General features: G+C 50.2%; 1 long non-coding RNA gene across 3 annotated transcripts in view; it reads left to right on the plus strand.

Annotated features, from left to right (window-relative positions):
• The window catches only part of LOC116968494, a 34397-nt gene extending 14990 nt beyond the window's left edge, over positions 1–19407 (plus strand). For all 3 annotated transcript variants that reach the window (XR_004410475.1, XR_004410474.1, XR_004410473.1), the window contains exons 3-4: positions 17146–17153; positions 19396–19407. This is a non-coding gene — a long non-coding RNA (uncharacterized LOC116968494). The remainder of the gene's footprint in view (positions 1–17145; positions 17154–19395) is intronic.
• Positions 19408–26659: the final 7252 nt, after the last annotated feature.

Below are 26659 nucleotides of genomic sequence, written 5' to 3' on the forward strand. Positions count from 1 at the left end.
GTCTAGTAGCTCCAGTTAATTGTGACTCAGAGGTGTCCCCCATCTCAAATCGATCCATTTGGTTTTAAGAGAGGTGGACCATTATTCCTAATCCCGGAACCTCAAAGAACAAATAAAGGGTCACTGTTAATGGTTCAAGTTTATTCAACCAGGGGGAGACTCGTTCCTGGTATCCGGGATCAGGGAGGCACGTATATTATTCCGTGCAATGTGTTTGCGTAGGTTCATTGCAGGTTTAAACAAGATACTGTAAATACTGGCCATTTTAAAAATGTTTTGTATGACTTCCTTTAACCTCCAGTCTTGCAGGTGGACGTCCAAGTTCATACTTCCTTTTTCCGGTGACCAATCCTTTTGCAATACGTTACGTGTACCCACCGAGGATTATTTTCCACCTTCACTGCTGTAGGTATAGTCAATAGTACTTGCAAGGGCTCCTTCCACCGTTCTCCCAATTTCTTCCCATCCCAATTTCTTATCAGTTTGTGACCTCCTGGTTGTAACGATTCGCTGTTATGTTTAGTTGATAGTGGTTTCTTTGGTTCATTGGTTTCTGTAAGACGGACAAGGTTCAATTGATTGCTGTGCATATGTAATTAACTCATCACTAAGGTCCTGTCCAATCTCAGTCAAGGCTTTACTTAAACTCTTTAACTACTTACAAGGCAGACCCTTTAAAAATAGATCATTATGAAGAAAAAAAAATTCAAATTAACATATTTTTTTCTGAGATCAAGGCGTTTCCAATTCTCATCCAACACCTCAATCTGAATCCCACATGGCCAGTGTGCAATTCAGATCTCTCTTCAATTCAATTAAAAGGTAAGAAATAGGAAGAAATCAAACTTCAAATACCAAGGTCACAAATCTTAATGCCAGGTCACGCAGCAAAGAAAATGAACAGTCTCTTTGCTGAGCCATATCCGCTGTTTAATAAACGTTGAGAAGATAGAGAATAAACAGTTAATTTCCACATAGATCGCCAATGCATTTCCAAAGATCAAAGGAAACAAAAATAACTGTGTGCGGCTCCACCCCCACACAACTGCAACTTCGGAGAGACACTACCTTTTAAACAGAGTGGTGAATCTGTGGAATTCTCTGCCACAGAAGGGAGTTGTGGCCAGTTCATTGGCTATATTTAAGAGGGAGTTAGATGTGGCCCTTGTGGGGAAGGCAGGGACGGGATACTGAGTTGGATGATCAGCCATGATCATATTGAATGGTGGTGCAGGCTCGAAGGGCCGAATGGCCTACTCCTGCACCTATTTTCTATGTTTCTATGTTAAACCACATGAGACTCTACAAAGATTTATCACGTAAATGAGCAAGCTCATTCAATGACATCCTATTTGGTCTGAATTATAGGATTAAATCAACATTCACCCATTCAACAATCACCCGGTTACACAAACAAGTAACAATCTTTAAACTCACTCACTATTCACCCTCTTTTCTGTGACATTCACTCACAAATTTCCACACCTCACGCACTATGCTGAATCTCAGATGTTCACACACTTTAAAGCAATAAAATTCTAACTTAAGAGTAAAATACAGTCCCTCTCCTCTCTCCTTTCCCTCCTTATCAGCATGTGTAAGGAAGTGTATATAGTGTAAAAGAACGGGCCAGAGGCCCGTCAAAGGGTCAATGGCGCAGTCCCCTTGTTTCAAATGATATTTTTACATGGCAAAACATGACATTAATAAACTTTACATTCCCTTGCCTGACAGAGCCATTCTGCCTACTAGAATCTTTGGTTCTCTAGGGACCAATGTGCAGAATTCGTAATCTGCTGTGCGGGCAGTAATGTCAGTGAGGGCATTCTCCCGGGAGACTTTGGTGTGGCCACTTGTGTGGGCATTTCACTTAATAATGGCCAGTTGGACTGGGAGGACTAAGGCGTGCAGTAGCTGGTGCAGTAGCCAGGCTATTTTTAAGTTGCGAAACTCTTCTTGTTGGAGTGAGTGAGAGAGAATTGCTGCGGTGTCTTGGCAGAGACACCAGCAACAGTAGTTTAATGTATCCTTCGTTCCACAGATGCTGCCTCACCCGCTGAGATTCTCCAGGGGTAAATAATATTATAAATATCTCCTTATTTACTGAGGTAAATCTCCACATAAACTACACATCTGGGGATAAAACTGGGGTACATAAAATTATAAACATCTCTCAGTGCCCCCGCAAGATGGGAGGAAGCGGGGGTCATGTCTCCCAGTCTGATCTGTGAATAACACTGAACACATGACTACTAAACTGTGAGTGGTTTTACTGACCTGTCAGTGCCCTTAATGTGGTTTCAAAATATAGTTTGGAGATGCTAAAGCTGTGTTGCCTTTGGTTTGTATATGCTAAAGCTACGTTGCCTAATTAAAGTTGCCTTGCCTACTTAAAGTTGCCTTGCCCTCTATATAATTAAAATTCTAATCTTGACCATTTCCTGTTTGCACTTTATATTGATTTTAGAGAAAACGCTACCACGTACGGCTGTGAACTTTGGCCACCTTACTCAGAGTGCCCCTTCGCTCATCAGGTGCCGAGGATTTTTCCCATTCATGAAAAATAAAATGGTTATTAGTGTTTAAAAAATATTGAGATTCTCTCTCCTGTCAATCGCGCCACGAAGGCCACGCCCCTTCCGGTGGGGGGGTGGAGGGACTATAAAACCCAGAAGTGTGGGTGTGGCTCAGTCTCTGCAAGATATAGGAGGGAGAGGTCACGACTCGCTCTCATTAGTGGCCTTGCATCCTGCTTGAAATGGTATGAAACTGCACTTGGATTTGGTGGCCTTGCACCCTGCTTGAAGGGGAATTTCAAGGAATAGCCATGAGTAAACTGCCAGCCCACTGGTCGTGAGTTAGTGAGCTGCCAGCACAACAGGCTTGAGTGACTGAGCTGCCAGCCCAAGAATCCATTTGGCCCACAATGTCCATACTAGCCCTCTGGAAACTAGTCCCAATAGCCCACAACACCCATACCAGCGCTCCAGAAAGCCCCCCCCCCACTGGCCACCAATATTGGCATTGGTGGAGAGGTGGAATATTGCGTTGGGTGACCAGCCCTTCCATGTGATGCTGGGACCCAATGGGTCCCACTTAGTCTAGTAATTAATAAACTCCTCCTCTCCCCTCTTTCCATCTCCATTCCTCTCCCCCACTCTTCCCCCTTGCTGTACATAATCAATAAACCCCCGTCTAAGGGGAGTAATCAATAAACTCTCTGTCCACCCTCCCTCTCTCCACCTCTCTCTCTCCCCCTTGACTTCTCCTTTCTTAAGTACCAAGGGATGTTGACCATCAGACCCTGGGGATTTATCAGCCTTCAGTCCCATCAGTCTACCCAATACCATTTCTTGCCTAATGTGAAGTTCATTCAGTTCCTCCGTCACCCTAGATCCTCTGGCCATTAGTACATCTGGGAGATTGTGAAGACAAATCCAAAGTACTTGTTCAACTCGCCTGCCATTTCCTTGGTCCCCATAATAAATTCACTTTTTTCAGTCTTCAATGGTCCAAATTTGGGCAACTAATTTTTTCCTCTTCACATAACAAAATAAACTTTTACTATCCTCCTTTATATTTGTGGCCAGCTTGCCTTTGTACCTCATATTTACTCCCCGTATTGCCGTTTTAGTTATCTTCTGTTGCTCTTTAAAAGTTACCCAATCCTCTGGCTTTCCGCTCATCTTTGCTATGTTGTACTTTTATTTTGATGCTGTCCCTGACTGCCCTTGTCAACCACGGTCGCCCCTTACTCCCCTTGGAATCTTTCTTCCACTTTTTGATGAACAAATCCTGCACCTCCTGTATTATTCCCAGAAATACCTGCCATTGTTGTTCCTTCGCCTGTTAAGGTGCAAGCCATCCTTTTTGTCCAATTCGCCCTTCCCCCAAAGCAGATCCCAGTGGTCTAATAATATAAATCCCTGCTCCCTGCACCAGTTCCTCAGCCACACATTGAAATCCTCTCTTCCCTCACCAGCACAAGGAACTGGAAGCAAATCGGAGATAACCACCCTGGAGGTCCTGCTTTTCAGCCGCCTTCTGAGTTCTCTGAAGTCACGCTGTAGAATGTCTTTCCTCTTCTTCCCGACGTCATTTGTGCCGACATGCATTACCACTTCCGGCTGCTCACCTTCACCCTTGAGGATGCTCTGCAATCGGTCCGTGACGTCCTGGATCCTATTTTCTTAATTTAACCTTTATTTAACTAGGAGAAATCTCATTGAGATTAAACATCTCTTTTACAATAGAGTCCTGGCCAAGACATGCAGCAGCACAGTTCCACAGTTACAGACAATAATTTTAAAACAACAGAGAACATATAAATAGAGTCACAGTCAGAACATCATCAAACAAAGCATGCACAGACAGAAGAGCCCGCTTCAACATCATTAAGAAGGGATTTAAATCTGTTTAGAGAAACCAGCTCCTTAAGTTTCAGTTCATTCTGCAGCTGGTTCCAAGCGAAGGGAGCAGCATAACTAAATGCCCTTTTCCCCAGTTCAGTACGGATTTTAGGTACAGTTAGTAAGAACAAGTCCTCAGAGCGGAGCTGATAAGTTTCTGTGCTTTTTTGAATTACATGCTTCTGCAGGTTTGAAGGAAGAACACCGAGGATAATCTTATAAATAAGGATATGCCAATGATGGAGTCTGCGGGTGGACAGGGCAAACCATCCAACTTGAGCATACAAAGAGCAGTGGTGCGTGAGGGTTTTAAAATTAGTAACAAATCTCAGTGCTCCGTGGTAGAACGTGTCCAAAGACTGTAGGCATTTTGTAGATGCATTCATATATAAAACATCATCATAGTCCAAAACAGACATAAACGTTGCAGCAACAAGTCTTTTTTTGGCTTCAAAAGAAAAACAAGATTTGTTTCTAAAGTAAAAACCTAATTTTATCTTTTGTTTTTTCACAAGTTGCTGGATATGAGGTTTAAAAGAGAGAGAATCGTCAATTATAATTCCCAGATATTTATATTGAGACACAAATTCAATCACAGAGCCCTGCAAGGTGGTGATAGGAGGGAGGTCCGATGGCTTTGATTTAGCTTTAGTGAACAGCATGCGCTTTGTCTTGTCAGCATTTAAAACAAGTTTGATGATGTGTCTGTTTGTTTTACAAGTTTTAAATCACACAGGTTACGTTGCACAGTTAAAAGCAGTTTGGAGCTGACAGAGAGCCTGATTTGGGGTAGACGCAGAGCAATATATCACTGTGTCGTCAGCATAAAAGTGAAAATTTGCGTTCGGAGCTTTATGATCTAGACTATTAATATAAATAGTAAATAATAAAGGTCCTAGAACCAATCCCTGTGGCACACCCTTGGATACATTAAGAGAGCTAGAAGTAATACCTTCTGCTCGCACACACTGGGATCTGCCTGATAGATAGTTTTTAAACCAACAGACAGCTTGATCAGACAAACCGATGCTGCATAGTCTTTGTAACAATAAGGCATGATCTACATATCGAAAGCCTTTGATAGGTCAACGAAAAGGGCTGCACAGTGTTGCTTATTGTCTAAAAAATCAATAAAATCATTTACTACTTTTAAAGCAGCTGTTGACGTACTATATTTTTTCCTAAAACCAGATTGAAATTCAGATAAAATACTGTTAATTGATTAAAAAAAGTCCTTCAGTTGTTGGTTTACAATGGATTCCAGCACCTTAATTAAAACAGACAGTTTGGAGATGGGCCTATAGTTGTTTAGCACAGTGGGGTCCCCCCCCTTTTAACAGTGGGAGAACAAAGGCAGATTTCCAATTAAGGGGAATTTCGTTTGTCTCCAGCGATAGATTAAAAAGATAAGCCAGAGGCAATGCAATAAAATCAGCCGCTAACTTTAGGGAGTAAGGCTCAAGGTTGTCTTGACCTGCCGATTTTTTTTGTCTAAACATCTCAGGGCCTTATGCACCTCTGAAAGTGGGCGGCGCGACTCTCGTCAGCAGCGGCCTCTGCAGTCCGTCTGTGTTTTATTATTTTTTTGTCTCGTTTTTATGTAGTTTTTGTTATTTTTTTTGTTGGGGTATGTGTGTGTGGGGGTGGGGTGGTGTGGGGGGGGGGAGGGGGTGACTTTAAATCTTTCCCTGCACGGGAGACCCGACCTTTTCTTTGTCGGGTCTCCGTTGTCGTTGGGGCTGCAACGTGGAGCGGCCTCCAACAGGAACGACCTGGGGTTCCAGCTGCGGAGCTGCCGACTACTCACCGTCACGGGGCTGGCCGAGTCCAGAGCGGGTGGAGCTGTGGTGGACGCTGCTGCCACCCGACGTCCGGAGTTTCGGAGGCTGCAACTGCGGGTCTGGCGGACGGCGGCACCGGGAGCCCGGGTGTCCCTGCTGGGAGACCGCTTTTCGGGGCTTCCGCAACGGCGACTTCTCCCGCCCGAGTTGCGGGGTTGAAGAGCACCTGAGCGGGGCCTTACACCATCGCCCCGCGCGGCTTGCAATGGCCGCGGGACTCTGCGAGCGCCCGCCGGGGGCTCTAACACCAAGACCCGGTGCGCGTACTTGCATCACCCGGCGTGGCTTTAATGGCCGCGGGACAATCGCCATCGTCAGCCAGGGGCTTTGACTTTGACTGACATGGGGGGGGGGGGGGGGGGGGAGTGCAGTGGAGAGATGTTGTTTTTGCCTTCCATCACAACGATGTGATGGATGTTTGTGTAAACTGTGTTGTGTCTCGGGTCTTTTTGTTTTGTAATGTGTGGCTGCAGAAACGACATTTCGTATGGACCTCAAGGGGTCCAAATGACAATAAATTGAATCTTAATCCTAATCCTAAATGTAACAGCGTCAAAAGTAAAGGTTTGTCCCTCAAAAAAACAACTACTATCAGAGCAAGCAGAGGAGCCTTGAGCTGTGTTTTGAGAGTTGAAAAGTGAACCAGAGGCAATGAAATGCTCATTAAAACAACCAAGCATGTCAGCCTTTTCATAAATTTGGGTAGAGTCTTTGAATAACATTTTTATTTCCAGTTATTGATTTAATGGTTTTCCAGAATTTCAACGGATTGTTTAGGTTATTTGAAGTTTCAGTAAGGAAATGATCAGCTTTGGCTTTTCTAATTGCAACTGTGCTTGCATTTCGCAGCTGCCTAAAGAGCAACCAGTCTGATCCAAGACCAGTACTCCTGGCTTTAGACCATGCCACATTGCGCTCATGCAGTAAATTGGATAACTCTGACGTGAACCATGCATTATCCCTGCCCTTTATTCTATAATTCCTAAAAGGAGCGTGCTTGTTAACAATTTCAATAAAACCATCATAAAAGAATTTCCAGACCTTTTCAACATCAGGAATTACATTAATTTTCTCCCAGCCAAAGAGAAACCGGTCATGAAAAAATGCTTGCTCCACAAAATGTTTCATGTCCCGCTTTATGATGACACGCGGTTTGGTTTTAGGAACTTTTGTATTTCTTACTGTTGCAATGACACAGTGGTCATTGGCAAAAACAGAAGCAGCAGAATATTTATGAGGAACATTAGTTAAGATAAGATCAATTAAAGAAGATTTTTCCGGACATTTCAGATTAGGTCTAGTAGGACTGTCAACAATCTGAAAGAAATTAAACGAATCACAAAATGCTTTAAAATCATCTGATGCTGGTAGCAGCCAGTTCCAGTTTAGGTCACCAATAAGGACAATTTCATTAAAGTTCAACCAGGATAAAAGCTCCATTAAAGATGGTAAGGTGCAGCTGATAGCTGAAGGTGGCCTATAGCAACCGACGACAGTGATGTGGAGAATTTTTGAGATTTCCATGTCAAGAGCCAGAAGTTCAAATTGCTTACTCACTGATGTAGAGAGACGGACCTTCACATGAAACTTAGATTTGACATAGACTGCGACCCCTCCGCCCTTCTTGGGTCGGTCAGTCCTGTACACATTGTAGCCGTCAATGTTGATATCCTTGTTTAAAACTGCTTTGTTTAGCCAAGTTTCAGATATGACAATAACATCAGCATCAGTTGAATGAGCCCAGATACGAATCATATCCATTTTAGCAATCATACTGCGCACATTCAAATGGATGAAACCAAGTCCAGACCTTGATTCAAATTCAGCAGGGGTGTTAAAATTAACAGCAGACTCAGCAGAGCCTGGGCCTGGGTTAGGTTGAACATTCCCTGAAATCAGCAGCAACAGAACAATTATACACCTATAATCAGACCTTATAGATTTGCTTGAATTATCTTTTTTAATCTTTAAAAATATACAAAAGTCACGAAGGCAACTTGAAGGAATAATAAAGTTGGCTTGTAAGGCCATCAAGCTGACCAGACGGGCCAAGTTCATAGATGCGGGGGGCAGAAGAGTCATAGGTGACAAACTAATGCCCAGCGGACTGCCAGAAGCGCACGTCCCCCGGCATGGTAAAACCGGTGTAGAGTTGATTGGACAGGAGTTTTCGGTCCCGTGGGGGCTTCCCCCAGTGCGGCTCCAAATTAATAGGAAAAGAGCAGCCACGATCAGCGACATTGTACGTTGAGAACACAAAAATCGAGGAGAAAAGCAACCAGACTATTTCGCCTCAACCAACGACGCCACACATTAATTCAGGGAGAGTCCTATAAGAAATCCGTTCCGTGGTTTCCCGACGGAATGATAATTCGAATGATAATGCTCGCTGATGACTTACAGAAAAATCACTCAGTCACTCAGCCATATTAGTAAAACAAACAGACACAGTTAGAGACAGGAGGAGACATGTGCTGCCATCTTGGATCACGGATATCACGGATTGGGATCCTGGCACCAGGGAGGCAACACACCACCCTTGACTCCCACCTGTTGCCGCAGAAACCCCTGTCTGTCCCCGACTACCACGGCTCCGCTAGACATCTGTCTCTTCGGTTATGCCTCAGCGTCGCCTTTTGACTCGCTGACCTGTCCCCTGTCTCTTTAGGTATCTTCGGTGTAACGATCTTACTGTAGGTCCTGTCCAGGATTTTCCCGGATGATCCTGAGGTCATCCAGCGGCTTCTCCAGTGCCCCAACACGGTCCTTCAGGACTTGAACCTGGACACACTTTGCTAGAGGCAGGAGACATGTTTCCGATGTTGGGGGAGTTCAGAACCAGGGGCCATAGTTTAAGAATACGGGGCAAGCCATTTAGAACGGAGACGCGGAAACACTTTTTGACACAATGCAGTTGCTAGTCTGTAGAATTCTCTGCCTCAGGAGGAGGCCGGTTCTCTGGATACTTTCAAGAGAGAGCTAGATAGAGCTCCTATATATAGCGGAATCAGGGGATATGGGGAGAAGGCAGGAACGGGATACGGTTTGTGGATGATCAGCCATGATCATATTGAATGGGGGTGTTGGCTCGAAGCGCTGAATGGCCGACTCCTGCATTCATTGTCTATGTTTCTATGGAAAAGCTTTTCACTCCACATCACCGTTTATATCTCTCCTGCGACTCTCAGTCTGAGGAAGGGTCTCGACCTCGAAACGTTACACATTCCTTCTCTCCAGAGATGCTGGCCGTCCCGCTGAGTTACTGCAGCATTTTGTAGTCTGGCCCCCCTTGAGGTTTTATCTCAGGTTTGCAGCCTCTGCATCTGCTGGGATTGTCCTCCCCCCCCCCCCCACGTGGTTTAGGAGCCGCGGGCCACGCCATGGCAACCGTTGCTAGGGCGGGGTGGGCAGCTCCGGTTGGCAGAGGGCGCTGTCCGTCCAAGGGCGGGGACGCGGCTCTGATTGGTTGGTCGCAAGGAGGGGGTGGGACCTGGTCCTTTGTGACGTGAGACGAAGAGGCGGGAACAGCTCCGCCGCCGCTCGGCCCCACGTCCTTTCCCCACCCGGTCCTCCCTCCCTGAGGCCGATCCTGCGGCCGGAGCCCGAGGCGCGCGGGCGGAGGGGGATGTCAGTGAGTGAGTCTGGGCGCCCTCTGGTCCTCCGGCTGCAGCGTCAACCTGGCGGCGGGAGCTGTTCACGTTCCACGAACCGATCCACGTTCCCCACAAATGCTGGCGGGGCGGTGCCGGCTTCCCCACCGTGACCTCACGGCGCCGGTCGTACGTATGTGGGGCAGGGGTACATCACGGCGCTGGGCGCTGATACGTCACGGCGCAGGGCGGTGATACGTCACAGGGCAGGGCGGTGAAACGTCACAGGGCAGGGCGGAGATACGTCACAGGGCAGGGCGGTGAAACGTCACAGGGCAGGGCGGAGATACGTCACAGGGCGGAGCGGTGATATGTCACAGGGCAGGGCGGGGATACGTCACAGGGCAGGGCAGGGGTACGTCACAGGGCAGGGCAGGGATACGTCACAGGGCGGAGCGGTGATACGTCACAGGGCAGGGCGGTGATACGTCACAGGGCAGGGGTACGTCACAGGGCAGGGCGGAGATACGTCACAGGGCAGGGCGGTGATACGTCACAGGGTAGGGCGGTGATACTTCACAGGGCTGGGCGGGGATACGTCACAGGGCGGAGCGGTGATACGTCACTGGGCAGGGCGGGGATCCGTCACAGGGCAGGGCGGGGGTGCATCACGGGGCAGAGTCCTCACCCCACTCCCTCCCTTCTCCCCCAAACCCACTCCTCTTCCAGTCCCCTTTCCCCTCACTCTACTCTCTTCGCCCCTTCCTCTCACTTCCACTGTCCTCATTCCCCTTCCCCACTTGACTCCTCACCATCTCTCCACTCCTTCCCCCCCTCACCCCTTCCTCCCCATCCCCCTGCACCCCCTCCTCTCCGTCCCCCTTCACCCCCTCCCTGGTGGCGGCAGGCTGCGATCCACCGTCTCTAGTCCTCCGACTGCAGCACTGCCTCCTTCATCCCTGCTCCCCTCCCCCTCACCTCGCACCCCCCTGCCCTCCGCTCACACCCCCACTTCCAGCACTAGTAATGTTCGCGCATTAGTAATGTCCTGTTTGCCAGCTTGTTGACCCTCTGTGTTCCCCTCCTGCAGGGTTTAGGAGACGTTGCTGTGGACAGAGAGACCTGGGATGTGAGCGGCCATTGAGGGCGACCAGGGTGCCGGTGAGCCACCCCCCATCTGCTTCGTGTGCGGGCTGAGCTTCGAGGGCCTGAGCTTCGATGGAGGACCACATGACGGGGCACAACAAGGAGAAGCGTTATGAGTGCGACTTATGTGGCAAGGCCTGGCAGTATCCGAGCGAGCTGGAGACCCACCGGCGGGTGCACACGGGAGAACGTCCCTTCGACTGCTTGGAGTGCGGCAAGAGCTTCATGACGGCAAAAGTCCTGAAGAGACACCAGCGGGTGCACACGGGCGAGAGGCCCTATGGATGCTCCACCTGCGGCAAGAGCTTTACCCAGTTGGCGGGTCTGCGGGAGCACCAGCGGGTGCACAGCAGTGAGTGGCCCTTCACCTGCCCTGACTGCGGCAAAGGCTTCAAAACGTCCAACCACCTGAAGGTGCACAGGCGCGTGCACATCAGGGTGCGGCCCTACACCTGCAGCGACTGCGGCAAGAGCTTCACCCAGTACAGCGGCCTGCTGAGGCACCAGCGCACCCACACCGGCGAGTACCCCTACACCTGCGCCCAGTGCGGCAAGGGCTTCACCCAGTCCAGCAGCCTACTGGTGCACCAGCGCACCCACACCGGCGCGCGCCCCTACACCTGCGCCCAGTGCGGCAAGGGCTTTATCAGCTCCAGCGACCTGCAGAAGCACCAGCGCACCCACAACGGCGAGCGCCCCTACACCTGCACCCTGTGCGGCAAAGGTTTCACCAGCTCCTCCAACCTGCTGATGCACCAGCGCTCCCACACCGGCGAGCGCCCCTTCACCTGTGCCCAATGCGGCAAGTGCTTCACCCGCTCCGACTACCGGCTGAAGCACCAGCGCACCCACACCGGCGAGCATCCCTACACCTGCGTCCAGTGCGGCAAGGTCTTCATCTGCTCCACCAGTCTGCTGTCCCACCAGCGGGTGCACGCCGGCAACCACCCTGTCCCCAGCCCGGTGTGTGGAGAGCGCTTTGCCATAGCCTCCTACCGCCCTGTCTCACCAGCATGTGCACACCAGTGGCCCGCCCTACGACTGCCCGTACTGTGGTGAGTCGTTTGACAGCTCGCGGGGGTTGCGGCAGCACCGGCGGGCCCACGTCGGCGAGGAGCTGCTCCCACTGTGACAAGAGAACATGGGGGCTGCGGGAGCACCAGTGGATACACACCGGAGAGAGACCCTTTGTGTGTGCTGAGTGTGCCAAGGTTTTCACATATCCATGTTCTCCACAGATGCGGCCTGACCCGCTGAGTTACTCTAGCACTGTGTGAAACGTCACCTATCCATGTTCTCCACAGATGCTGCCTGACCCGCTGAGATACTTCAGCACTATGTGAAACGTTACCTATCCATGTTCTCCACAGATGCTGCCTGACCCGCTGAGTTACTCCAGCTCTTTGTGTTATAGACATAGAGTGATAAAGTGTGGAAACAGGACCTTCGGCCCAACTGCCCACACCAACCAACATGTCCCGGCTACACTAGTCCCACCTGCCTGCATTTGGTCCATATCCCTCCAAACTTGGCCTAACTATGTACCTGTCTGTAACTGTTTCTTAAATGTTGGGATAGTCCCAGCCTTAAGTCCCTCTCCCGTCAGCTCGTTCCGTACACCCACCACCCTCTGTTAAAAAGTTACCCCTCAGACTTCTATTAAATAATTTCCCCTTCACCATGAACCCATGTCCTGTGGTCCTCGATTCCCCCACTCTGGGCAAGATATTCTGTGCGTCTAACTAAATTGTGTTCTCTGCAAGATTCCAGCATCTGCAGTTTCTTGTGTCTCCCTCACCTATATCCACCTATCACTTCTGAAGAAGGGTCTCAACCAGAAACATCACCCATTCCTTCTCTCTAGAGATGCTGCCTGTCCCGCTGAGTTACTCCAGCATTTTGTATCCACCTATCACTTGCCAGGCTTTGTCCAGCCCCCATCTCTCTTTTCCAGCTTCCTCCCCCCAACCTTCTCCAATCAGTCTGAAGAAGGGTTCTGACTGAAAATGTCGTCTGTCCATTCCCTCTAAAGCAGTGGAGGACTCAGTGGGTCAGGCGGCATTTGTAGAGGGAAGGGAATATAAGGTGACCACTCCCACCTCTCCTTTCCAACTTTCTCCACCCTCCACACCAAGCAGTCTGAAGAAGGGTCACGACCTAGAATGTTGCCTGTCCATGCTCTCCAGAGGTGCAAGTTACTCCAGGAGATTGTGTTTCTTTTTGTAAACCAGCATCTGCTGTTCCTTGTATCTAGACTAGACGTGCATTGCACCCCAACACTTGCGCTCGGTCCGCCAAGGCCTGCTGGATCTCCCGGTTGCCAACCATTTTAACTCTCCTTCCCACTCCCACACTGATCTTTCTGTCCTGGGCCTCCTCCATTGCCAGAGTGAGGTGACACGAAAACTGGAGGGACAGCACCTCATAGCACACAGCCCAATGACATGAACATTGAATCTCCAAATTAAACGGGCATCACCCCGTCCCTCGTGTGCCATCTCTCCGTCATTCCTGTCTTTTTCTCGCTGGTGAAAGGCGTTAGGATTAATCCGGAGTCACCACCTCCCGTATTTTAAGTTTGTTTTAAAAGTATGTTTTAGTGTTTCTAGGTTGTTTTTACATGGGGGGGGGGAATTGGGGGAAACTTTTTTTCAGTCACTTACCTCGACGGAGATGCGATTTTTCTGTCACATTTTTATTTTATGTGGCTGTGTGTCTTGTTGCTTTTTACTTAGTATGGATGTATGGGAACTGAAATATCACTGGACCTTAATTGGGGCATGTGGGAATAAATTTGAACTTGTTAAGCTTTCCTCTATATCTGTATCTATCCATCTCCATAATTATAAAACTCTGATCTTGGATCTGTGTGTGTGTGTGTGTGTTCATTTATTTGTTTGTGTGTTGTCACATCTTGAAAAAACAACGCACTAATGACCCCCTCTTCCCCGCTCTCTTCCGCCCCTCTCCCTGTCTCTCTCTTCCTCCCCTCTCTCTGTCTCTCTCTGTCTCTGCCCTCTCTTTCTCTCTCTCTGCCCCGTCCCTCTCCCTCTCTAAACGTGCCTGCGAGTTGGGGCTCTCTTCCCCTGGCATCTCTTCTCCCCATCTTCTCCCCATCTCCCCCCGCCCCAGCCTACACACCCTCCCCCCTCCTCTCTCTTCCCCCTCCTCTCTCCCCCTCCCCTCTCTCATCTCCTCCTCTGTCTCCCCTCCTCTCTCTCCCCCTTTCCCCCCTCACTTTTCCCTTCCCCTTTCCACCTCACTTCTCCACTCCCCCTTTCCCCCTTCACTTCTCCCCTCCCCTCCCCCCCCTCACTTCTCCCCTCCCATTTTCCCCCTCACTTCTATCCCCCGTTTCCCCCTCACTTCTCCCCTACCCCTTTCCCCCCTCACTTCTCCCCTCCCCTTTCCCCCTCACTTCTCCCCTCCCCTTTCCCCCCTCCCTCACTTCCCCCCTCACTTCTCCCCTCCCCCTTTCCCCCCCCCCTTCTGTCTCCCCTCCCCCTTTCGCCCCTCACATCTCCCCTCCCCCCTTTCCCCCCTCACTTCTTCCCCCTTTCCCCCCTCACTTCTCCCCTCCCCCTTTCCCCCTCACTTCTCTCCTCCCCCTTTCCCCCCTCACTTCTCCCCTCCCCCTGTTCCCCTTACTTCTCCCCTCCCCTTCCCCCCTCACTTCTCCCCTCCCCTTTTCCCCCTCACTTCTCCCCTCCCCATTTCCCCCTCACTTCTCCCCTCCCCTTTCCCCCCTCACTTCTCCCCTCCCCCTTTCCCCCCTCACTTCTCCCCTACCCCTTTCCCCCCTCACTTCTCCCCTCCCCCTTTCCCCCCTCACTTCTCCCCTCCCCCTTTCCCCCTCACTTCTCCCCTCCCCACCTTATTTTTGAGATAAAATAAAGCTGCACACTGAAGCGGAGAGTGAGTCGTTGAAGGGGGTGAGGGGAATGAGTGGAGGTAGGGGGAGGGCAAGAGAGGGGGAGTGGGTGAGGGAATATGTGGGGGTAGGGGGAGGGATAGAAAGGGGTAGTGAGGGGATATGGGGGAGGGCTAGAGAGGGGGAGTGTGTGAGGGAATATGTGGGGGGAGGGATAGAGAGGGGGAGTGAGTGAAGGAATATGTGGGGGTAGGGGGAGTGGAGAGATGAGGGCTAGAATGGGGGGAAGGAGGGAAGAAGGGATGGAGGGAGCAGGGATAGAGAGGAGCAGGGGATGAGGGAACACAGTGGGAGTGGAGGGAGTGAACAAGTGTGGGGTGGAGGGAGGGAGGGACGAGGAAAGTGAAGGAACAGGTGGAGGGAGGGAGGAGTGAGGGGATGGCAGCCTGGGCCGGAGCGAGCATCAACCAACGCCAGCGGGAGCGTCGAGGCCGGAGACCGGGTCTGGGCCCAGATGGAGCCGAGCCCGAGCCGCACTGGACGGTGAGCGGGCGGGCGGGCGGGGAGAGGAGGAGGAGGTGGCCCCGTGGAAAGTGGAACAGGGGGAGAGAGAGAGAGAAATCCTTCCCCTCCGTATTATTCTTCACTCTCCATCATTCATCTTTCTCTCTCCCCCAAGTTCCAATCCTATCGCCGACTCCTCGCGCCTCCCACCATTTACGCTGTCGTCAATGGGATCGCATCCAATCACCGACCAGCTCCCCTTAAAATATCTCTATCTCGCTCTCAATCTCTCTATTTCTCTCTCTCTATCTCTCCCTATCTATATATATATCTGTCTCTTGATATCTCTCTATCTCTTTCTCTCTCTATGTCTCTCTTGATATCTCCCTATTTCTCTATCTCGCTCTCTCTCTTGATCTCTCTCTATCTATTTCTATCTCTATTTCTCTCTCTGTCTCTCTTGATATCCCTCCATTGCAGCGGGGACCTGCAGGATCCCAGATGTGACTTTATCATCAGCGGCCCCCACTCTTGCTGCGGGTTGATGGTGACAACTGTATCCATTTGGCAGAGAAGATTAAAAATGACTCTGGTGGATTCCAGAACGGGCATCGGAGATGTCCTCATTCTTCAGGGAACGGGGGTTCCCCTCTTCTACTACAGATGAGGCTCTCACCAGGGCCTCTTCTATATCCCGTGGTTCCGCTCTCACTCCCCATCCCCCCACTCGTAACAAGGGCAGAGACCCCTTGTCCGCATCTTCCACCCTACCAGCCATAACATACAACAGATAATTCTCTGTCATTTTCGTCACCTCCAACGGGATCCCATCGCTGGTCACATCTTCCCATCTCCTCCCCTTTCGGCTTTCCGCAGAGACCATTCCCTCCGTAACTCCCTGGTCAATTCTTCCCTTCCCACCCAAACCAACCTCACCCCGGGCACCTTCCCTTGCAACCGCAGGAAATGCTACACTTGTAGCTTTACTCCCCCCCCCCATTGACTCAATTCAAGGACCCAAGCAGTATTTCCAGGTGATGCAGAGGTTCACCTGCACCTCCTACAACCTCATCTATTGCATCCGCTGCTCTAGATGTCAGCTGCTCTACATCGGTGAGACCAAGTGTAGGCTTGACGATCGTTTCGCCCAACACCTCCCCTCGGTTCGCAATAACCAACCTGATCTCCCAGTGGCTCAGCACTTCAACTCCCCATCCCATTCTCAATCCGACCTTTCTGTCCTGGGCCTCCTCCATGGCCAGAGTGAAGCCTACCGAAAATTGGAGGAGCAGCAGCTCATATTCCGCTTGGGCAGTTTACACCCCAGCGGTATGAACATTGATTTCTCCAATGTCAGGTTGTCCCTGCTTTCTCCCTCCTTCCCAGCTCTCCCTCAGCCTCTGAGTCTCCGCCTCTTCCTTTCTTCTTCCCGCTCCCCTCCCACCCCACCCTCACATCAGTCGGACGAAAGGTCTCGACCCGAAACGTCACCTATTTCCTTCACTCCATAGATGCTGCCTCGCCCGCTGAGTTTCTCCAGCATTTTTGTCTACCTGGTGGAAAGCAAGGATGTAAGAGTGCAAAGGGAAGTTGATCACATATTAATTATGCCAAAAATGTAAAATGTGCAGATAACTATTGTGTCGCCAGTGTTTTGAAAATTTACTAGCGATGTGAATCATTGAAACACTTTGGGTTGTGTCAGTGTATTGTCCCACATCCTGAATATAATGGCATGTTTGTGTCTGTACGGGATATTCTTTGTGACTGCGCTGTAATTATAGAGAGAAGTGTAGATTGCTTACTTCTTACTAACTATTTGTAATGCTTGTTGGTAGAAGCTTTGCCTACTATGCGGTTTATATTATCAGAAGTCTGCTTAAGTAATTAGCAAAGATATTAGAGTGGAGCAAATAGACCACTCCTGCAAATTCCAATATACTGACGTGTAGTACGCAACGGAGCGCAACTTCCGCCATTTCAGTAAGCCCGACTTCAGTTATGCCTCTCGCAGTGTAATCAGCGTTGCGGGGGAACAGTTTGTGTTTACTATGTTTATAGTATGTTTATAGTATCTTTGCTTGGACACTATGTAATATTATGTTTATTGGGAATTAGTGTGAGTAGCAGCTAGTTACTGTAATACCATACAGATGAATGCTGTGAGTGACTAGACTTTAATAAACATGTGTTGTACCTTGACATGCATACGACTCGACTCATTACAAGTGGTACAGCACAAGAATGAACCCTTCGGCCCACAATATTTGTGCATGGAAACATTTGTGTATCGGCTGAAGTTACCCACTCGTCCATTCCTCTCCCTACCTTGTACTCTTGCTCACTGAAATATCTCTCGTATGCTAGAACGAAGACGACATTCTCCACCGCCTCTTGAATCGCCTCTTCCAGCCTCTGGCGATAATGATTTGACAAATGCAGCAGCAGTGAATCATCACACCTTTCCAGGAGCTCCGTCATCGGAGACATTGGAGGAGCTGTGATAAATCCAAATAATGGAATTATCAAGGGTTGTCTGTTTTCCTCCACGGATAGCTGCACTTGGAGTGTCCCCACCCCACTCTGCTAAAAGGCAGACCACATGACGGAGATGAGGCGCTCCGATCAGCGGGTTGCTGTCAGGCCACGAGCCGGATCTACCCGCACCCTGCACGGAGGGAGGGAGACCCGGCTGTGATCCTCGACTTGCCCTGAAAATGGTCCCCAGGCTGTTGCTGTAACTTATTCCCTGCGGCATCTAAACAATGCGCTAACTCATAACAATTGTCCCTCTCCCACTGTTCAATCCCACGGGTGCATTCTCTTCTTGATTCTGGATCGACATAAGGTCAACACCTGTTGACAGAATACACCGTTGCGGCATAAAACGCGACTTATTCTCACACTTTAGCTTCAGCATTCAGAGTTCAGAGGCACAGTATGCAAACAGGCCCTTCGGCCCAGCGAGTCCATGCCAATCATCAATCGATCACCCGCTCACAATAGTTTTATGTTATCTGGCGTTTTGCATATTAGGGGCACATTTACAGAGGGCAATTGATGTTTATGCCAGCATGCCATAGGGATGTGGGAGGAAACACACGTTATCATAAGAAAAACATGCAAACTCCACACAAACAGTGGCCGTGGTTAGAATCGAACCAGAATCTCCAGCGCCGTGAGCCAGCTGCACTACTGTGCCCACACTTATTATTGTCACATGTACTGAGAAACAGTGACAATATTGTGTTTGCCTGCTGTCCAAGTAGGAAGGGAGGGGGAAAGAGGGGGTGGAAGGGGCAGAGAGGGAGGGGGTGCGAGACGGAGGGGGGGGGGGAGGAAGTGGGGGGGACCAAGAGGGGGGGGGGGTTAGGGGGGGAAGAAAGAGAGGGGTGAGAGAGAGGGAGGGGAAGAGACAGAGAGGGAGAGAGAGTGGGTGGAGGGAGACAGAGGGATGGGGAGAGAGGGGGGGTCGGGGAGAAAGAGACGGAGGCGGGAGGTTAACGGGCGTCGAAAGCTACAGTTTATCCGCCCGGGAGCAAGTGTAATACAGTTGTGGGGCCCGGGAGCGAGTGTAATACAGTTGTGGGGCACGGGAGCGAGTGTAATACAGTTGTGGGGCCCGGGAGCGAGTGTAATACAGTGTATCCGCCCGGGAGCGAGTGTAACACAGTTGTGGGGCCCGGGGGAGAGTGTAATACAGTTGTGTAACTCGGGAGCGGGTGTAATACAGTTTACCCGCCCGGGAGCGAGTGTAATACAGTTTATCCTCCCGGGAGCGAGTGTAATACTGTTGTGGGGCCCGGGAGCGAGTGTAACACAGTTGTGGGGCCCGGGAGCGAGTGTAATACTGAACGGGGCAGGGATTTAGATTCTTAGATCACTGGGATCTGTTTTGGGGTAAGGGGGAACTGTGCAAAAGTGGCGGATTGCATCTTAACAGGTGGGGGACCAGCATTCTGGCAGGCAGGTTTGCCACTGCTACACGGGTGGTTTTAAACTGAATAAGGGGGGTGGGGCGTCGAATGGGATAGTGGAGGATGGAGTTAAAGGGACAGGGGTTCTTAAATGTGTGAGCGTAGAGACAGAGGGGTGTAAAATGAGGGTAGAAGCAATAGGTAGCAAGGTGAAAAGTAAAAGTGGCAGGCAGACAAAACCAGGGCAAAAATTAGAAAGGGTCACTTTTCAACATAATTGTATAAGGGGTAAGAGTGTTGTAAAAACAAGCCTGAAGGCTTTGTGTCTCAATGCAAGGAGCATTCGTAATAAGGTGGATGAGTTGAATGTTCAGATAGCTATTAATGACTATGATATAGTTGGTGTAGATGGTTATGCATGCAACCTATAATGTAGCTACCTCATCACCACTAACCACGCCCCATCATATTAGTATAACTGTAGTCTCCTCCCTTTGTTCCTCCCATTAGGTCCCAGTACGCCTGAAGGCTGGATGCAGTCAGTGCTGGGACGTGTGTGCCATGTGCTATAATAAACTACCAGTAAAGGTTACAGTGTGTCAGAGATCACTCCTTTACATGGCGTCAGAAGTTTAAAACTCGCGTTTCCCGTTTACCGGTTTTCATTTATTTTGTCCCCGTTAGTGCCCAGTTTCGGGTTTCCCTCGACATGGCATCCTCATGCCGAAAGCCATCTCCCCTTGTCTTCGATGCTGACATTGCGGAACGATGGTCGACTTTTGTGATGGACTACACTCACTACGTCAATATTGCGAACCGGAACGACCCAGCCGCGGTCAAAGCATCACTCTTGCTCAACCTGGCCGGTCCCGACGCAATGAAGAGAGCTCAAGCCTTTGTCTACGAACCAGCGGTCCTGGATGACAACGACCTACCGGTCGAGCCAGCTGAATCGGCCGACGACCCGGTATGTCTTTTGCGCAAATTCGCGGAGATATGTGACCTGCCCTCCAACCGTATACTGGAGCGGGCCAGGTTCTTCTCACGCAAGCAACAGCCGGATGAACCTGTTGAATGCTTCATTGCCGACCTGCGGCACCTTGCCCAGCGGTGCCGATTCGAAAGCATGCGCGACCAGCTCACCAGAGACATTCTCGTCACCGGTATGATCGATCAGAAGCTGCGTGCCGACCTGCTACAACGGCCTGACCTAACCCTGACTCAAGCAATGCATGCGTGCCGCATTGCCGAAGTGGTCAACACTCCTCACGGACAGAGGGGGTCTGACAACCGAGCCATAAATTTAACTGGTGTTGCTGGACAACGACGGATGTAGGAGAACTTTCGCCCTCCACAGCGGCCCGTTCGTACACCCCGGGACCCAAGATCTAACAAGTGTCCTAACTGCAGCTACGTGCACTCCTCAGAATCACAGTGCCCAGCCCTGGGGAAGACCTGCAATTTCTGCGGGAGAAGAAACCATTTTGCAGCTGCCTGCCGATCCCGTGGGAAAGTTCCCTCAGCTCCCAGACAACTCCTAAACAATCTTCTGCAGGTTGATAGCGAGATGGACTCTCAGCCCTCTGTTGACGCTGCCCCCGACTCTGAGCTCAGCTTTTCCACGGGAGATGTAAGTATTTACACTCTCCTCCACAGCCGATCTCGCCTCCCCGATCCTTCTGTGAACATAACTGTAAACAATAAGTCTTTCTCTGCTAAACTTGACACGGGGGCGAAGGTGAACGTAATGTCAACAAAGCTGTTCCACCAGATAAGGAATAATGAGCTGCTGATTGCCGACCGCTCTGTTTTGCGTGCCTATGGGGGAGAGGAACTAACACCTGTGGGGAGGGCGACTTTCCACTGCGTGCTGCAGGAAGCTTCCCAGGACCTGTCTTTCTTAATTCTGGACAGTGACTGTGTGACGTTGCTTAGCAACCGGGCCTGCCAGGATCTTGGGCTGGTGTCGTTTAACCATACGGTCCACGAGGTGCAACCCGTGATGGATCCACTATGTGAGTACCCAGACCTGTTTGACGACAAGCTGGGGAAGCTGCCGGTGGTGTACAAGATCGCGACTGACCCATCTGTGGAGCCCGTGATCCGTCCACCCCACAGAGTGTCTTTTGCCATGAAGGGCAAAGTGGAGAATATGCTTAAGGACATGGTCAACATGGGAGTGCTGGAGGCTGTCAGCGATCCAACCGTATGGGTCTCCACCATGGTCGCCACGTTGAAGAAAGGAAAAAATGAGATACGGGTGTGCATTAACCCCAAGGACTTAAATATGGCGATTAAACGGCCCCACTACCCCATGAGGACTGTCGAAGATGTTGCCGCCCAGGTGGGACAAGCTACTGTGTTCTCCGTCCTCGATGCAAGGAGTTCGTTTTGGCAGATACCCCTGGACAAACGCTCCACGGACCTGACCACGTTCAGCACGCCCTTCGGCAGGTTTAAGTTTTTACGGATGCCGTTCGGCATCAACTCTGCCAGCGAAGTATTTCAGCGTTCTATGGAACAATTATTTGCAGGTCTGCCCTGCGCGATTATTGTGGATGACATTCTGGTCTATGGGAGGGACGTGGCCGAACTTGACCACAACCTCCGGCGGATTTTGGACCGTGCTCGGCAGATAAATTTGAAGCTCAATCGGTCAAAGTGCAAGTTCCGGGTGCCTGAAGTCACATATGTCGGCCACATTTTCACGGCCCAAGGATTGAAGCCAGACCCGCAAAAGACCAGCGCTATCTCTGAGCTGCCCGCCCCGACAGACGCCGTCAGTCTGCAGCGCTTCCTGGGTATGGTGAATTACCTGGGGAAGTTTATCCCCGACCTCAGCGAGTTGAGCGCACCCCTGAGACAGCTCACAAAGAAGGACATTGCCTGGGCATGGTTTCCGCACCACCAGCAGGCATTTGATCTGCTAAAGACAAGGCTGGTCAGCACACCTACACTTAAGTTTTTTGATCTGCGGCGTCCGATCGTGGTCACTTGCGACGCCTCTCGATTTGGACTGGGTGCTGCCTGCCTGCAACCCCACGCTGGTGACTCACTGCTGCCCATCTCCTATGCCTCCAGGACCATGACGGACACAGAGCAGCGCTATGCCCAGATAGAAAAGGAGCTGCTGGCGGTGGTTTTCGCGTGTTCGAAGTTTAAGGACTTCTTATTTGGCACCAGGTTCACCGTTGAGACGGATCACCAGCCACTGGTAACGATACTTAACAAACCAATACACTGCGCTCCTGCAAGACTACAGCGGATGATGCTACAGCTGCAGCGCTTTGACTTTAAAATCGTATATAAGAGGGGCACCGAGATGCATGTGGCTGATGCACTGTCCCGGGCCCCCCGGACCTCCTGCGACCAGCACCCCTTCGAGCAGTCGGACTTACAGGTACTGAACGTCAACTTCGTCCCTTCTCACCAGCTGCAGTGCTTGGTTGAACATACCGCAAACGACCCCGACCTGCAGCAGCTTGCTGCTGTCATCAAGCGCGGGTGGCCCACCAAGCGGAATTCGTTGCCTGCCAGCGTCCACCCCTATTTTTTGGTCCGCGATGAGTTAGTCCTCCGGGACGGTATTATTATCAAAGGACACAAAGTTGTCATCCCGGAATCACTGCGTGGCTTGTATTTTGATGCCGCCCACATGGGACATCCCGGTGCAGATGCCACCATCTCACATGCCCAGGAACAGTACTACTGGCCGGCCATGGCTAAATACATCCAGGCCAGAGTTGATTCCTGTCCGGACTGTCACTCGCTTGCCCCGCATCAGCAAAGACAGCCACTTTTGCAGCAGCCTGCACCTGACATGCCCTGGACTTCTCTGGCTGCCGACATTTTCGACTGGCGTGGGAAGCAATACCTTGTGCTAGTAGACTCTTACTCGAATTGGTTCGAGGTGGACCTCCTCCCTGCCATCACCTCCGAGATGGTGATCAGCAAGCTTCGCCGCCACTTTGCCACGTTTGGTTCCCCTGTCCGGCTGCAGACAGACAACGGTCGCCAGTTCACCAGCGCCGAGTTTCGAGCGTTTGCCACAAAGTGGAACTTTAATCATTTCACTAGCAGCCCGGAGTACCCACAAAGCAATGGTCTAGCTGAACGGGCGGTCCGGAGCGCTAAGCACCTGCTTGAACAAACCCGCCTCTCGAACGGGGATTTCTATCAGTGTCTCCTGAACCTTCGCAACATTTCCAGAGACATTTCCATGGGATCCCCTGCCCAGCGACTCATGTCCCGAGTTGTCCGCCCTCCGATGCCTATTGCCCAGCAGTCCCTGATGCCCAAGGTCCTGCAGCCTGCTGATGTCCAGAAACGTATTGCCCAAAAACACGAGATCCAGCGACGATCGCATGATAAATCCTGCCGCCCTCTTTCTCCACTGATGCCGGGACAGGTCGTCCGTTTGCAGACGTCCACCGGCTATTCCCGACTTGCCACCGTCGTCGGGTTTGACAGCGCGCCACGTTCCTACCTCGTGGATTTCGAAGGGACTGTATACCGACGCAGCCGCCAGCACCTGTTGGCGGTTAACGAGCCCAAACCACCTCCTGCGGTTCCGTATACCCCTCCATCGCGTGTCGAGCCTTCCTCCACTAACGTACCATCTGCTCCCTGCATGCCACGGTCGGTCCTTTTGCCTCGGGTAGCCCCCCCTGCTCCTCCCGGGTTTGCTCCCCAGGCTCTGTTGTCCCCTGCAAAATCTTCTCTCTCTCCAACTTCAACTCGTTCTACCCCTTCATTTTCACCTGGCTCTCCTGTGTCTCTCCGTTCCCCCTTCAAGCTGGGTTCTCCACCCATCTTCTCTCCTCCTCCTGTTTCTGTTCCTGTCCCCCCTCCTATTCTTTCGGGCGGGGAGGGTGAAGGTGCTGTACGCACTCGCTCGGGTCGGATTGTAAAACCTCCGGCTCGCTACGGAGAATATGCCTAGCTTTGCAGGTACTGTATAATAAACCTGCTACTGTAGTAACTTGTTTGAATTGTAAGGGGAAGGATGTAGATGGTTATGCATGCAACCTATAATGTAGCTACCTCATCACCACTAACCACGCCCCATCATATTAGTATAACTGTAATCTCCTCCCTTTGTTCCTCCCATTAGGTCCCAGTACGCCTGAAGGCTGGATGCAGTCAGTGCTGGGACGTGTGTGCCATGTGCTATAATAAACTACCAGTAAAGGTTACAGTGTGTCAGAGATCACTCCTTTACAGTTGGGATCACGGAGACATGGCTCCAGGGTGACCAAGGCTGGGAGCTGAACATCCAGGGATATTCAATATTCAGGAAGGATAGAGAGAAAGGAAAAGGAGGTGGGGTAGCGTTGCTGATTAGAGAGGAGATTAACGCAATGGAAAGGAAGGACATTAGTTTGGAGGATGTGGAATCGGTATGGGTATAGCTGCGAAACACTAAGGGGCAGAAAACGCTGGTGGGTGTTGTGTACAGGCCACCTAACAGTAGTAGTGAAGTTGGAGATGGTATCAAACAGGAAATTAGAAATGCGTGCGACAAAGGCAAAACAATTATAATGGGTGACTTCAATCTACATATAGATTGGGTGAATCAAATTGGCAGGGGTGCTGAGGAAGAGGATTTATTGGAATGTATGCGGGATAGTTATCTAAATCAACATGTAGAGGAACCAACGAGAGAGCAGGCTATTTTAGACGGGGTATTGAGTAATGAGGAAGGGTTAGTTAGCAGTCTTGTTGTACGTGCCCCCTTGGGCAAGAGTGACCATAATATGGTTGAGTTCTTCATTAGGATGGAGAGTGACATTGTTAATTCAGAAACAATGGTTCTGAACTTAAAGAAAGGTAACTTTGATGGTATGAGACGTGAATTGGCCAAGATTGACTGGCAATTAATTCTAAAAGGGTTGACGGTGGATATGCAATGGAAGACATTTAAAGACTGCATGGATGAACTACAAAATTTGTTCATCACAGTTTGGCAAAAGAATAAATCAGGGAAGGTAGTGCATCCGTGGATAACAAGGGAAATCAGGGATAGTATCAAAGCGAAGGATGATGCGTACAAATTAGCCAGAAAAGGCAGCATTCCGGAGGACTGGGAGAAATTCAGAGACCAGCAGAGGAGGACAAAGGGCTTAATTAGGAAAGGAAAAATAGTTTATGAAGGAAAACTGGCAGGGAACATAAAAACTGACTGCAAAAGTTTTTTATAGATATGAGAAAAGAAAGAGATTAGTTAAAACAAATGTAGGTCCCTTGCAGTCAGACACAGGTGAGTTGATCATGGGGAACAAGGATATGGCGGACCAATTGAATAACTACTTTGGTTCCGTCTTCACTAAGGAAGACATAAATAATCTGCCGGAAATAGCAGGGGACCGTGGGTCAAAGGAGTTGGAGGAATTGAGTGAAATCCAGGTTAGCCGGGAAGTGGTGTTGGGTAAATTGAATGGATTAAAGGCCGATAATTCCCCAGGGCCAGATAGGCTGCATCCCAGAGTACTTAAGGAAGTAGCTCCAGAAATAGTGGATGCATTAGTAATAATCTTTCAAAACTCTTTAGATTCTGGAGTAGTTCCTGAGGATTGGCGGGTAGGAAACGTAACCCCACTTTTTAAGAAGGGAGGAAGAGAGAAAACGGGGAATTACAGACCAGTTAGTCTAACATCGGTAGTGGGGAAACTGCTAGAGTCAGTTATTAAAGATGGGATAGCAGCACATTTGGAAAGTGGTGAAATCATTGGACAAAGTCAGCATCGATTTACAAAAGGTAAATCATGTCTGACGAATCTTATAGAATTCTTCGAGGATGTAACTAGTAGCGTGGATAGGGGAGAACCAGTGGGTGTGGTGTATCTGGACTTCCAGAAGGCTTTCGACAAGGTCCCACATAAGAGATTAGTATACAAACTTAAAGCACACGGCATTGGGGGTTCAGTATTGATGTGGATAGAGAACTGGCTGGCAAACAGGAAGCAAAGAGTAGGAGTAAACGGGTCTTTTTCACAATGGCAGGCAGTGACTAGTGGGGTACCGCAAGGCTCAGTGCTGGGACTCCAGTTATTTACAATATATATTAATGATCTGGATAAGGGAATTGAAGGCAATATCTCCAAGTTTGCGGATGACACTAAGCTGGGGGGCAGTGTTAGCCGTGAGGAGGATGCTAGGAGACTGCAAGGTGACTTGGATAGGCTGGGTGAGTGGGCAAATGTTTGGCAGATGCAGTGTAATGTGGATAAATGTGAGGTTATCCATTTTGGTGGCAAAAACAGGAAAGCAGACTATTATCTAAATGGTGGCCGACTGGGAAAAGGGGAGGTGCAGCGAGACCTGGGTGTCATGGTACACCAGTCATTGAAAGTAGGCATGCAGGTGCAGCAGGCAGTGAAGA

This window comes from Amblyraja radiata, chromosome 45 (assembly GCF_010909765.2).
Source record: "Amblyraja radiata isolate CabotCenter1 chromosome 45, sAmbRad1.1.pri, whole genome shotgun sequence".
NCBI lineage: Eukaryota > Metazoa > Chordata > Chondrichthyes > Rajiformes > Rajidae > Amblyraja > Amblyraja radiata.